Source organism: Pleurodeles waltl, chromosome 9 (genome assembly GCF_031143425.1).
Source record: "Pleurodeles waltl isolate 20211129_DDA chromosome 9, aPleWal1.hap1.20221129, whole genome shotgun sequence".
Lineage (NCBI taxonomy): Eukaryota > Metazoa > Chordata > Amphibia > Caudata > Salamandridae > Pleurodeles > Pleurodeles waltl.
The window spans coordinates 479,350,362-479,363,962 of record NC_090448.1 but is presented as its reverse complement, the minus strand read 5'-3'; positions in this window follow the sequence as shown (position 1 = coordinate 479,363,962).

The following is a 13,601-nucleotide window of genomic DNA, read 5'->3' as shown; positions in this document are numbered from 1 at the left end:
CTTGAAGCATCAAGGAAACCCCTTTGAAATGACTGAGCCTGTGCAAATACACAAATTTGTGGCCAAACAATATGTGGATATAAAGACATTTCTACTAGATGTCGTGGAACATGGATCGAAACTATACCGAGAATTTAAGCAAGAGAGATTTGTATTGAAAAAAAGTTTGACATCAACACTAAAGCTAAACTTCCACGCTTTAATTGCCATAGGAAGAGTTTCATCCAACCTGCCACCACAAAACAGGTTACAAAAAACACCTTTTGCAAGCACATAGAGAGGTGACTGTAGCAAAAGAAAGTGGTGAATTTATCAAGGACTTTCTGTCGCATGATCTTCTTCCAACAAGCTCATTATTTGATGAGGATGCTGCAACCAAACCAGGGAAGCACAAACTTGAAAAAAACACTTTCACTCAAAGAATTTCAATTCAAAAAGGTGTCCTCATTTAAAAGTGTTGTTGTTGTGGCATACATGGCACAACTGTGAATGGTCAAGGTTTCATTCATGCAAAACCTCAGAGAGGTCATTCAGATTATTCTACAGATATCAAAGCCAGTGTGCACCTTGCAAGAACTGCACATTGTCTTTTACAGTTATCTTGAAGTATCTGTCAAAGAATGTGAGAAAATCAGACGAATGTCTACAAGTGGAACAATTGACCTTGCCTGCATCAAAAATTCGACACCTATACCTGTGCAACTTGATAAATTCTGGTCATCAACATCAAACAAGATGAACTTAAAGATGTTAACTCGCCAAAACATTGCTGATGCGTCAGAGAACACTGAATTTACAATTATTGCACGGGAATGATTGTCAATGAGGAGTTGGTGCCTGCATATATTGAAAAGGGACAGGTCATATTGTTCAAGTACATAACAGCAAATTGGAGGAAGCTGACATTCGTGTTGTACTACATGTTGAGTGTGCTGTTTGAAATAGTTCCAATCGAGTCATTGTACTGTTAAATGACACAAATGTTGTTATTGTGCTACCTAGACGTATTGCAATGTTCATAAGTCAAGGATTGTCAGAGTTATGGATACATATGCAACAGGCGAGAAAAGACACTTAATCCTGCTTCATATTCTGTAGAAGAAACTTGACCCAGAGTTGCCCAGTGTTCTTTTCAGGGCACATATACTTACACATGATGACACTGTGAGCAAAATTGAAACAAAGATTGGAGCTTAAACTGCTGAACCAGTGAAGTTTCTAAAACGATTGGTTGAGACAGAAGAAGAATGTGACTTTAAACACATTGAAAAACACCTTGAGTTTGTGTAGAAAACGAGTTGTGGCTGTCACACATTTGACAATCTTCAGTACATTAAGTTCAAGAGATCGCTCCCCTAAGTGACCTTCTACCAAAGTCATATTCTGTGCGTGGACACAATAAAAGAGCGTTGTACTTAATCAGAAGATGTGTAAATCTTTTGGATCAAGCATATGGAAAGAAAGATCCATGTGAAGTTGGTTGGGAAGATATTGATAAGGTGCTAAAGCCCACAACATTTCTAAAGCCTATACCCACAGAATTTACATGTACATGTACTTGCAAAACCAGTGCTACAAAACGATGTCCCTGTTGATATGCTCTTATCAAATGTTCAACATTCTGCAAATGTACCACAAGCGATTGCCGAAGCAAATAAATAAAGTGAACTATGAAAATGAGTCTAAAACAGGAGTGATAAACATGATTTTTTTCATATTCAGATCATAAACATTGTTTTGCGTATACATAAAAGGTTTAAAAAATGTTTTTTTTCATTTCTATATATGTCTTTTCTTCCCCTATTACAGCCGCCATTTTTAAAAACGGCAGAAGGGTTCCTCTGAGGAGTTATTTTCTGTCTCTATAAGACTACTTAACCCCTAAAACCTATGTTTTGACACCAAAATGAAGTATATAGGTCTCATGGTTCCTGAAATATTATGAAGTACTAGAGATTTTCATTCTCAGGGTAATATAACAAAGAACTTGGCAAAGAAGCTGAAATATGAAAAGACATCTTTATTAAACTCAAATGAGTGAGACTACGTCTCCCAGAAGCTGACCTATAGCAACTGAAAGAGGCAGACTCCCGAAATGGTCTTAGCTCAGACCTTTTATATCATTTATTATGCCCTAGGCATGCAAGGGGGCTGTACCAGTCACATTCCTAAACAAATGAGAAAAGCTAGAGAGGCAATATGTGAGTAGCCTTTGGGGTTTTAACAGGATTACAGTTGACCATTCACATATTTCACTACAAACGACAAAAACAGAGCCATGATGATGTTCCCACACTTCAGCTAGGACAGCCTCCAATTATTTACCCACGAGGGTTCAGATATCAGCAGACCCCAATAAAACCGGGCACCTCCTCCTCGTAAAGCAAGCCATAAAGCAGGAAACAGAGTCAGGTGTGAAAGAGATTAGTCAGGGTTTGCGTGGGATGAATGACTTTATGGTGTGTCAGGCCCTGATGCTAATCCCGTGTGGCTGTAGTAAAAGGAACTGGTGGGACAGGATTGACCTCGGGCAGCGGAGTCACTTTGCACAGGTCACGAAGAAGTCATAAGAAACTGTACGTGTCCTAAAGCATGAGCATGGCCTTAGTGCAGCCTATGTGAGGGCAACCACATAAATGGCTATCGTTCTAAAATGGGATCAATATGCAGTATCATATACAAGGTCATTCCATTGATGAAACGCGATAAAAACACTCGTACATATCGTATTTGCCATTTGCGGCTCTCTGATACTAAAATCGGCATGATAGGGCCATGCCTCCAGTGTGGTTCCGAAATTTAAAGTACCACAATTACATCATCACTGCAACACATCCATCATTTTAAAAAATGATGTCCAGAAATATTTGGCCCGGACCAGCAATGTCTACCCAAGCTAAATTACTTTCCTAATGATCCAAAAACACAAATCAAAAATTAAAATCTCTGGAGAACAATTTATTTATGAAGGTATATCACGGATCCCGTATTAACAAAGGACAACGAACAATTGGAGCAGTGTGTACTCTGAGTCCTTGCCTGGGCCGATGTTTAAAGCTGCAGTAATCACCAAAACCATAGAAAAAATACTATGTTACGGGCGAAAGGCATTCAGTCTATAGCGTTTCCAAAAAACTCAAAAACAACCACTAGAAAAATGAAAAGAAATACAATAAAAACAAGAATTAAACTCAAACGTTATTACGCCTTCCCATTCATTTCAAAGCGACTTAGAGTGTCTATGTGGATGAGCCTGGAGACAAAATGAGTGTTTTTTTTGTGGCAATTTCGTTTGTGGATTTGACCTAAAGACACATCCACACAGGCGCAATATCAATCAGTCTAACAGGAGGACAATAAAAGGAACACACTTGCAGCATGGTACTCTTTTGTAGCACCTATTGACAGCAAAATAAGGGGGCTGTACATTATCTCTGTAAGGTATACTTATGGAACCCTACAAGGGGTGAATTGCAGTAGTCAAGGCATGATAACCGTTACATTTCTATCCCCTATATCTAGAATGGCCTGGACGATGGCCATTCTAGATGTAGAGGGTAGAAATGGTATTATTTTCCTGATGATTTTTAACCCCTTCTGTGCCGCAGACGTAATGGTTATGTCCTGCGGCACAGTGCTGCTGCGCCCAGGACGTAACCATTATGTCCTGGGCACATAGCCCAGAGGGAGCGCTAGCGCTCCCTCTTTGGGGTTCCTCCCGACCCCCCCAAGTCAGGGATGGAAGGGGAAGCCCTTCCCCTTCCACCCCCGACCCACCCCACCCCCCTGTGACGTCAGCGCGCGAGCGCGCGCTGATTGTCACAGAGCCTCCCCCATATGCATTTCTCTTCCGATCACGTGGGGGAGGCCGAGAAAGGCTTCAAAGGGAAGGAAAGTTATTTCCTTCCCTTTGAAGTCTCTCTCTGCGTTTTGGCAGCCGGATTGAAAGCAATCCGGCTGTCAAAACGCCCACTAGACACCAGGGATGTCTTTTTAAAAATGAAATGGACATAAGGGAGCGACCCCTTGGGCAAGGGTCTCTCCCAGGGGGGGATTTATTTTTTAAGGCCTTTTCTGTCCCCCCTGGGGGCAGAAACCTCTAGGCACCAGGGATCATTTTGTTTTTTTTGTTTTGTTTTTTGTTTTAGAGGTGGGGAGCGACCCCTTAGGCAAGGGTCGCTCCCATAGGGGGCAAATTATATTTAGGCCATTTCTGCCCCCCTTGGGGGCAGATTGGCCTATTTTTTATGAGGCCAATCTGCCCCCAAGGGGGACAGAAACCACTAGACACCAGGGAGTTTTTTTTTTTGTCCGTTAATTTCACGTAAGGGGAGCGACCCCTTAGGCAAGGGTCGCTCCCATAGGGGGCAAATTATATTTAGGCCATTTCTGCCTCCCAGGGGGGCAGATCAGCCTATTTTAATTAGGCCGATCTGCCCCCAAGGGGGGCAGAAACCACTAGGCACTGGGGATTTTTGTTGTTGTTGTTGTTTTACAGATGGGGACCGCACCCTTAGGCAAGGGTCGCTCCCCTGGAGGAGTAAATTGTATTTAGGCCATTTCTGCCCGCTTTGGGGACAGATCGGCCAATTTTAGGTAAATCTGCCCACCACTAGGCACCAGGGATCTTTTTTTTTGTGCCCTCAGGCAAGGGGAGCGACCTTTTAAGCAAGGGTCCCTCCCTGGGGGGGGTGGGGGGCAAATTTATTTTAGGCCATTTCTGCCCCCCCGGGGGCAGTTCGGCCTATTGGTATTAAGCTGATCTGCCCCCAGGGGGGGCAGAATCCTCTAGGCGCCAGGGCAAGTTTTTAAAAAAAAATTTTATTTTGAGATGGGGAGCAACCCCTTAGGCAAGGGTCGCTCCCCGGGTGGGGTGAGGGGACAAATTTATTTTAGGCCATTTCTGCCCCCCCTGTGGCTAGCTGAGCTAGAGGCCAAAATCCACAGGTAGGCACTTTGCAAAAAACACCTCTGTTTTCTGTGAAAAAATGTGATGTGTCCACGTTGTGTTTTGGGCAAGTTCCTTTCGTGGGTGCAAGGCCCACCCACACAAGTGAGGTACCATTTTTATCGGGAGACTTGGGGGAACACTGAGTGGAAGGACATTTGTGGCTCCTCTCAGATTCTAGAACTTTCTGTCACCGAAATGAGAGGAAAAAGTGTTTTTTTGGCCAAATTTTGAGGTTTGCAAAGGATTCTGGGTAACATAACCTGGTTAGAGCCCCACAAGTCACCCCATCTTGGATTCCCCTATGTGTCTAGTTTTCAGAAATGTGCTGGTTTGCTAGGTTTCCCCAGGTGCCGGCTGAGCTAGAGGCCAAAATCCACAGGTAGGCACTGTTTTCTGTGAAAAAATGTGATGTGTCCATGTTGTGTTTTGGGCCATTTCCTTTCGTGGGCGCTAGGCCTACCCACACAAGTGAGGTACCATTTTTATCGGGAGACTTGGGAGAACGCTGGGTGGAAGGAAATTTGTGGCTCCTCTCAGATTCCAGAACTTTCTGTCACCGAAATGTGAGGAAATGTGTTTTTTTTTGCCAAATTATGAGGTTTGCAAAGGATTCTGGGTAACAGAACCTGGTCAGAGCCCCACAAGTCACCCCATCTTGGATTCCCCTAGGTCTCTAGTTTTCAAGAATGCACAGGTTTGGTAGGTTTCCCTAGGTGCCGGCTGAGCTAGAGGTCAAAATCTACAGGTAGGCACTTTGCAAAAAACACCTCTGTTTTCTGTAAAAAAAAAATGGGATGTGTCCACGTTGTGTTTTGGGCCATTTCCTTTTGTGGGCGCTAGGCCTACCCACACAAGTGAGGTACCATTTTTATCGGGAGACTTGAGGGAACACTGGGTGGAAGGAAATTTGTGGCTCCTCTCAGATCCCAGAACTTTCTGTCACCGAAATGTGAGGAAAATGTGTTTTTTTTAGCCAAACTTTGAGGTTTGCAATGGATTCTGAGTAACAGAACCTGGTCAGAGCCCCACAAGTCACCCCATCTTGGATTCCCCTAGGTCTCTAGTTTTCAAAAATGCATAGGTTTGGTAGGTTTCTCTAGGTGCCGGCTGAGCTAGAGGCCAAAATCTACAGGTAGGCACTTTGCAAAAAACACCTCTGTTTTCTGTCAAAAAATGGGATGTGTCCACGTTGTGTTTTGGGGTATTTCCTGTCGCGGGCGCTAGGCCTACCCACACAAGAGAGGTATCATTTTTATCGGGAGACTTGGGGGAACATAGAATAGTAAAACAAGTGTTATTGCCCCTTGTCTTTCTCTACATTTTTTCCTTCCAAATATAAGAGAGTGTGTAAAAAAGACGTCTATTTGAGAAATGCCCTGTAATTCACATGCTAGTATGGGCACCCCGGAATGCAGAGATGTGCAAATAACCACTGCTACTCAACACCTTATCTTGTGCCCATTTTGGAAATACAAAGGTCTTCTTGATAGCTATTTTTTACTCTTTATATTTCAGCAAATGAATTGCTGTATACCCGGTATAGAATAAAAACCCAAGGCAGGGTGCAGGTCATTTATTGGCTCTGGGTACCTAGAGTTCTTGATGAACCTACAAGCCCTATATATCCCTGCAACCAGAAGAGTCCAGCAGATGTAACGGTATATTGCTTTAAAAAATCTGACATTGCAGGAAAAAGTTGCAGAGTAAAACGTAGAGAAAAATTGCAGATTTTTTCACCTCAATTTCAATATAGTTTGATTTCAGTTGTTATTTTCTGTAGGAAACACTTGTAGGATCTACACAAATTAAACCTTGCTGAATTCAGAATTTTGTCTACTTTTCAGAAATGTTTCGGTTTCTGGGATCCAGCATTGGTTTCATGCCCATTTCTGTCACTGACTGGAAGGAGGCTGAAAGCACAAAAAAATCGTAAAAATGGGGTATGCCCCAGTAAAATGGCAAAATTGTGTTGAAAAATTGGGTTTTCTGATTCAAGTCTGCCTGTTCCTGAAAGCTGGGAAGCTGATGATTTTAGCACCACAAACCCTTTGTTGATGCCATTGTCAGGGAAAAAAACCACAAGCCTTCTTCTGCAGCCCCTTTTTCCTATTTTTTTTTAAAAAAAAGAAATTTTCACTGTATTTTGGCTAATTTCTTGGCCTCCTTCTGGGGAACCCACAAAGTCTTGGTACCTCTAGAATCCCTAGGATGTTGGAAAAAAAAGGATGCAAATTTGGCGTGGGTAGCTTATGTGAGCAAAAAGTTATGAGGGCCTAAGCGCGAACTGCCCCAAATAGCCAAAAAATGGCTCGGCACAGGAGGGGGAAAAGGCCTGGCAGCAAAGGGGTTTAAGAGAAACATACAGTTTGTGACCATTATTTATATGTAGTTTGAATGTAAGGTTGGAGTTAAACAGGACTCCTGGGTTTATTTTCTTGTGGAACAGACGATGATACTGGCAAAAGCCCAGTTGGTTTCCAGTGATTGGTTTCCAAAAACCACCATTTATGGAAATTGGTCCTCATCCATCTTGCTAACTCTGCTAAACTAGTGGAAAATTGCTGACAATCTTCATCTAGTTGCACAACCAGTAGAGTGTTGTCTATGTAGGTGAAAAAGTTATGCCTGAAAGAGTCAGTCAGTCTCACCAAGAGGAAGATGTATAAATTGAGCACAGTGGGATGAGTTTGGCTATTGAGCTGAACTCTCCAAGGTACACTGTTTGTTTACATTCTGATCCAAAGGAAGTGAACCAATTTAGTGATTGAACTAATGCTTCAGCCCCTCTCAGCTGCTTTAGGGGGGTGCATGCAAGATGTCATCAAAAGCTGCTGATATGTCCAGGAGCACCATTGCCTCCATTCCTCCTGCGTCCTGAATCTTACAGATGTTCTCTGTGGCTTTGATAAGTGTAGTCTTTGTACTAAGGCCCTTATTAAAGAATGATTGGGCCAGTTGCAGAATACCATTGAACTCTAAATGATTGCTGAGTTGGTTGTTAACTGCTGCCTCCTTGATTTTACCCAACATAGAAAGCACTGAAATTGGTTGATAGCCTGCTATCATAAGAGGATCCAGAGCCAGCTTTTTAAGAGGAGTTTAACAATCACTTCTTTCTAGGAAGGAGGAACAATTTCTTCAAGCAAGGAGGAGATACCGAGTCTCGCGATTACTGAAATTGCTGCATTTTACACTTTGCATGGATTATTACTGGATGGAGACCTATCGTTCCAACAGATGTTTCTCATTTCTTTCTCAGCCATGGGCTGTAATTTAGTCCATGTCGCTTCTGAGAGTATCTCATACTTTTTTTTAGATGGCTGGTCTCATTTATCATTTCCTATAAAATCCAAGTCATTTTTACAAGGAACCCACCTGGATAATTTGAAGATCTCTTCTATGAAGCCACTCTTTAAGAAGCATGCACTTAATGCATGCAACTCAGAGCACTATAAAGAGATCACTAGAGGACCATTTACTGAAAAATATTTTGAAAAATTTGCATTCATCCAATTCTCTGAGTAGATTCACGACCTAGAACATCTAGTGGAGGCCTGAATTGGACTTTTGCTGACTCTGTGGGTAAGAATCTGCCAGCATCATTGTAAACACCTCTGTTTCCAAATGGTTGAAAATGGAGCTACCACCCTCATAATTTTGTATCTCTCTATAGCAATCAGCGCTGTTTAACACCCACTGTGCTTAAATGTATTCACAACATCATGATCCAAAATAAGTCCTAGAGAGGTGTTTTTCTTTTCTATTAACCCTCTTGGGGATCATTTTCAACATACCCTTCATCTCATCTTCTTGTTGAATCAACTATGGCTTACTATAGGGCTCCTTGAATGATCAAGTGCAAAATTTAAATCAAGGCAGTATTCTTTGGCCTAGCCTGATACCGATCTGCTCATGACATGCAGATACGTGTACACTGAAACCCCATTAAGACTCCAGCAGCTCTAAACTCATATTCTGCCTCTCCACCATCTTTGACCACGTGACCTGAAAAGATTTGAAACTGAATACTGGAAAGACATTTTCTCTCTTAGATCACTGACTCACACATGAGGACTGCATTTTGGTTACCCAAGCAACTTTTTCAAGTGCCTCCTTGGAGTGACCTTGGACAATGACAAAATTCAGACCCCAGATCAATTTGATGAGCAAAACCGCTCTCCATCAGCTGGGATTTACCATAGCAACAAGGGAGTCCCAGGCCCAGACGGCTGCTTAAAATTACCTGGTAGCACCAGTAGCAGCAGATTGTGCTGGATTAATTTTGGTTAATTAAATGCAATGCAAAGTGTTGGAGGAGCTCTAATTTTGAGTGACAAGGCGTTATAGTGCAGGTACGCAGATAGCTTCATTAAAATCCATTAGTCTAACCCCTGATACGTGGTACTTAGCAGGGATAAATCATTACATTCCCTGTTCCCACCAACCAATCTCCAGCAAACTCGGGGAGCAGGTATACTCCCAGGCTTCTCAGGTCTTTAATTCATTAATTAACCAATCAGAGCTTGTAGAGCGCTTCTAATCACCCTTGAGGGTATCCAGGTGCAAAGGATCTTGCTAGCTTCAGTTGAAAAGCCAGGTCTTGAGTCCCTTTCTGTATTCCACGAGGGTTCACAGGATGAGGGGTAGGTTGTTCCAAGTCTTGGCGGTGAGATAGGAGAAGGAAAGGCTTCCCCTTTTTCTTTAGCGGATGTGAGGAGTCCATGAGAGGGTGAGGTGGGTGGAGCACAGGTGAATGGAGGGTTGGTGGAAATTGAGTCGGTTTCCTTCTAGGCTTGAGTCAGCATCTTGGCCTGACATTTCTTCTGAACGGGTAGCCAGTGGACTCTACTGAGGTGGGGATGATGTGGGTCCATTTAGGGAGGCTGAAGATGAGACTAGCCACTGAGTTCTGTATAGTGTGAAGTCTTTTGAGGAGCTGGGTAGAGATTCTGATGTAGAGAGTGTTTTTGTAGTTCAGCTGGCTAGTGGTGAGAGACTTGTTTTTTTGTTTTAAAAAAAAAATTTTTTAGTATCATTTTGTCAGCAAGCAATCATTAAACAACATAACTCTCAAACTCCCTCCCCCAACCCCGTACTCCTATGTAAGCTCTGTTCCTAGTACTCCGTCCCATCTGGGCATTGTCATTCCGGGTCACTGCCATCTATGGCCTGGTTTGGCCCATGTCTTTGTATATATTGGTGATGTTATTCCTCGGCTGTATCTGACCCTTCCGAGGATGCGCTCTGTTCCTGGGATTCAGTTTTTGGGTCCTTTAAGCGATCTCGCAGATGGTCCCACTGCTGCACCATTCCCACATTCCCGGCCCCTCTTGCCACTTCTTGGTGTAGGACCCTTCCCTCTGCCTCGGCCCAATTGATTAGTGTGTCCCGCCATCTTGGTGTATGTGGGCCTCTGGGATCCTTCCAGTGCATTGTAATCTCCCTTTTTGCCAATATCAATGCTAAATCTATGTATTTAGTTGTGATTTTCTTCGGGTGGGGTCTGGGAAAATCCCCTAGTAGCACCACCATTGGAGTAGCCCTAAGCCTCCTGTTTGTCACTGTTGTAATGTTGTGTAAAACCTCATCCCAGTATTGTGTTAATGCCCTACATTTCCATAGCATGTGTATCAGGTCGGCTTCTTACTCCGTGCATCGAGGGCATACACTATTTGTATTATTATATATCGAAGTTATCTTTGCAGGGCTGAGGTATGCTCTGTGATATACATATAGATAATCATCTTAAACCGGGCATTTCTGGATACCCTATAGACATGTGCTGTGATTTTCCCCCATTGCGCTTCATCTATCTGTTCCTCAGCGTCCACTTGCCAGAGGGTCCTTAGTTGATCTAGGGGGGATAGTGTGTCTTTTTGTAATGTTTTGTAGAGTGTGGATACCACCTTCTTGTCTCCCCCTTCTGTGCAGAGGACTAGGCATCCAGCGTGTGTGGGGGGGTTCTCTTAATCCTTGTTTCCAGTGTTGCTGTATTAGTGCTGTTTGTGACCTGTGCATGAGGAACTAGTGATGAGGGACTTGTTGACATTTTATTTGGTGTTGACAGGGATCCATTTGAAGATTTTTTGGAGCATGCAGAGGGTGCGAAAGCAGGCAGAGGAGACTCCATTATTTGGTGTTTCATGCTGAGTTTACTGTCCAGGATGATGCCAAGGTTGCAGGCATGGTCTGTAGGTGTGGGTGTAGGGCCGAGTTGGGAGGGCCACCAGGTGTCATCCAACAGAGTGGTGTTTTTCCCGAAAATCAGCAATTCAGTCATGCCTGTGTTGAGCTTCAGGCACTTGGTCCTTATCCAGTCGGCAACACTCGTCATGGCTTTATGGAAGTTGGTTCTGGTGGTGGAGGAGTCTTTGCTGAGTGAGAGGATGATCTGGGTTATGTCTGTGTAGGATAGGATGTTGAGACCACAGGATCTGATGTCTGTCAGGGGTGTCATGTAGGTGTTGAACAGCGTGGGGCTGAGGGCTGACCCTTGGAGCATGCTGGAGATGATGTTCTTGGGCTCAGAGGTGAAGGGTCAAATGTGGATTCTCTGGGTGCGGCCTGTGAGGAAGGAAGCAATCTATTTGAGGGCATCTTCCTGGATGCCGATGTGGCAGAGTTGTTTGATGAGAGTGTGGTATGATACAGTGTCAAATGCATCTGAGAAGTCTAGGAGGATCAGGGTCGCTGTTTCAACCCAGTCAAGAAGGGTTCTAATGTCATTGGAGGCAGTGATCAGGGCAGTCTTGGTGCTATGGTTGGTGCAGAAACCAGATTGAGAGGCATCTAGTAGGTTGATTTTTTCAAGGTGTTCTGTGAGCTGGTGGTTGATGGCCTTCTCAAGGACTTTGGTGGGAAACTGGAGCAGTGAGATGGAGCAGTAGTTCTTCAGTTGGCTGGGGTCTGCAGAGGGTTTCTTGAGGAAGAGTTTGACTTCTGCTTGTTTCCATGCATTGGGGAAGGCAGCGGTGGTGATGGATGCATTTAGAATTGTGGGGCATTCTATGTTTCCAAGCTTGAAGAAGCGGTGGGGGCAGGGGTCTGTGGGGGCTCCATAGTGGGTGGAGGTCATGATGGCTGTGGTTTTCAATGTGGTGAGTGGATTCCAAGTGAGCGGGTAGCTGTGAGTGGTGGCCATAAGTGTGAGGAAGTTGTCAAGGTCTGTGGTTGGGATTTGAAGTTGCTGTAGATGGTAGATATTTTGTTGTGGATGTAGTCTGCCAGGGTGTCGCAGTGTTCCTGGAAAGGGCAGATCATATTCGGTGACTGTAGGGCAGGAGAACTCCCTGATGATGCTGAAGAGTTTTTTTCTGTGGTGGCACTTGCTTTGATGCGGTCTGTGAGAGCATCTTTATCATGTCTTTGAGGTGCTGGTGTTATTTGTTGAGGGCTACTTGAAGGTGGTTCAGTCTGTGGGGTCTCTGCTGATGGGCCATCATCTTTCTAGTCACTTACAGTTACATTTGATGGTCCTGAATTCTAGTGTATAACAGCTGGCTTGTTTGGTGGCTCTGCTGGTTTTGGTTGGCTACATAGGGGCGATTATGTCAGCGCAGTTTGTGAACCAGGCAGAGAAGTTCTGGACAGCCTGTTCCAGGTTTGTTTCTGCGACAGTCTTGATGATGCTGAGGGCTTATGTCCATTGGGTTTCTGTAACTTTGTTCCAGTTGCGGTGAGAGGAGCTAGGGGGTCTGGTGTTGGTGCTCAGCGGTGCCTGCGATGGTGAAGCATACAATGGTGTGGTTGGTTCAGGTGAGTTTTGTGACATGGCTGTACTTGATTCTGTCACTGGCTATGAAGATCAGGTCTAGTGTGTGTGTCCTGTGCTGTGTGTGGGGTGGGAGACCACGTGGGCGAGGCCAATGTTACTCGTACTTTCCAGGAGATTTGAGGAGTTAGCTTCGTTGGCATCGTTGAGGTGGAAGTTGAGGTCACTGAGAAAGATGTAGTACTTGGAGTCAATAGCTAGGAGAGTGATGAATTTGGAGATGGTGTTGCAGTGCCGGTACGTGGTCCTGGGGGACTGTAGGTGAGGGTGCCTCTAATGATCGTCCTATTATCAGTAGGGAGTTGGAAGTTGAGGTGTTCCATGATCGGTGTGATGACGTATTTTGTGGTGGTGTAGTGGAGAGTTTCCTTCTGGATGATGGCAATGCCTCCTCCATGTTTATTTGTGCAGTCCAGGTGTATCATAGTGTAGCCTTCGGGCTTTGTGGTTGTAATATCGGAGGAGGGGTTGAGCCAGGTCTTGGTGCTGAGCATCACATAGGGGGTTAGAGTGGTGATGGTGCCCCAGATTTCAGTGGCCTATTTGCAGAGAGACCTGGCATTGAGTAGGATGCACTGGAGCAGTTCCGGAGGGTTTGTGATCAATGTGGAGGGTGTGTGTGGGTTTCCATGCATGCAGGAGGCCCTATGATGCAAATGAAGCGACAGTGGCAGCAGGTGAAGGGTCCTTGCGTTGATCAAGGAGAAATTATGCAGCAGTTGTTCCAGCGCCTGGGGTCCAGGGTCAGGAACTCAGCTGAGGCATATCGGTGGGAGGCTGGGGGGCCAGTGTACTTGGCACTGGGCATGGTTCAGGCACAGACCGGCTTGCCTTTGGAGCTCCAACATCACACCCACTGCGTGACCGCACTGTGGCCTC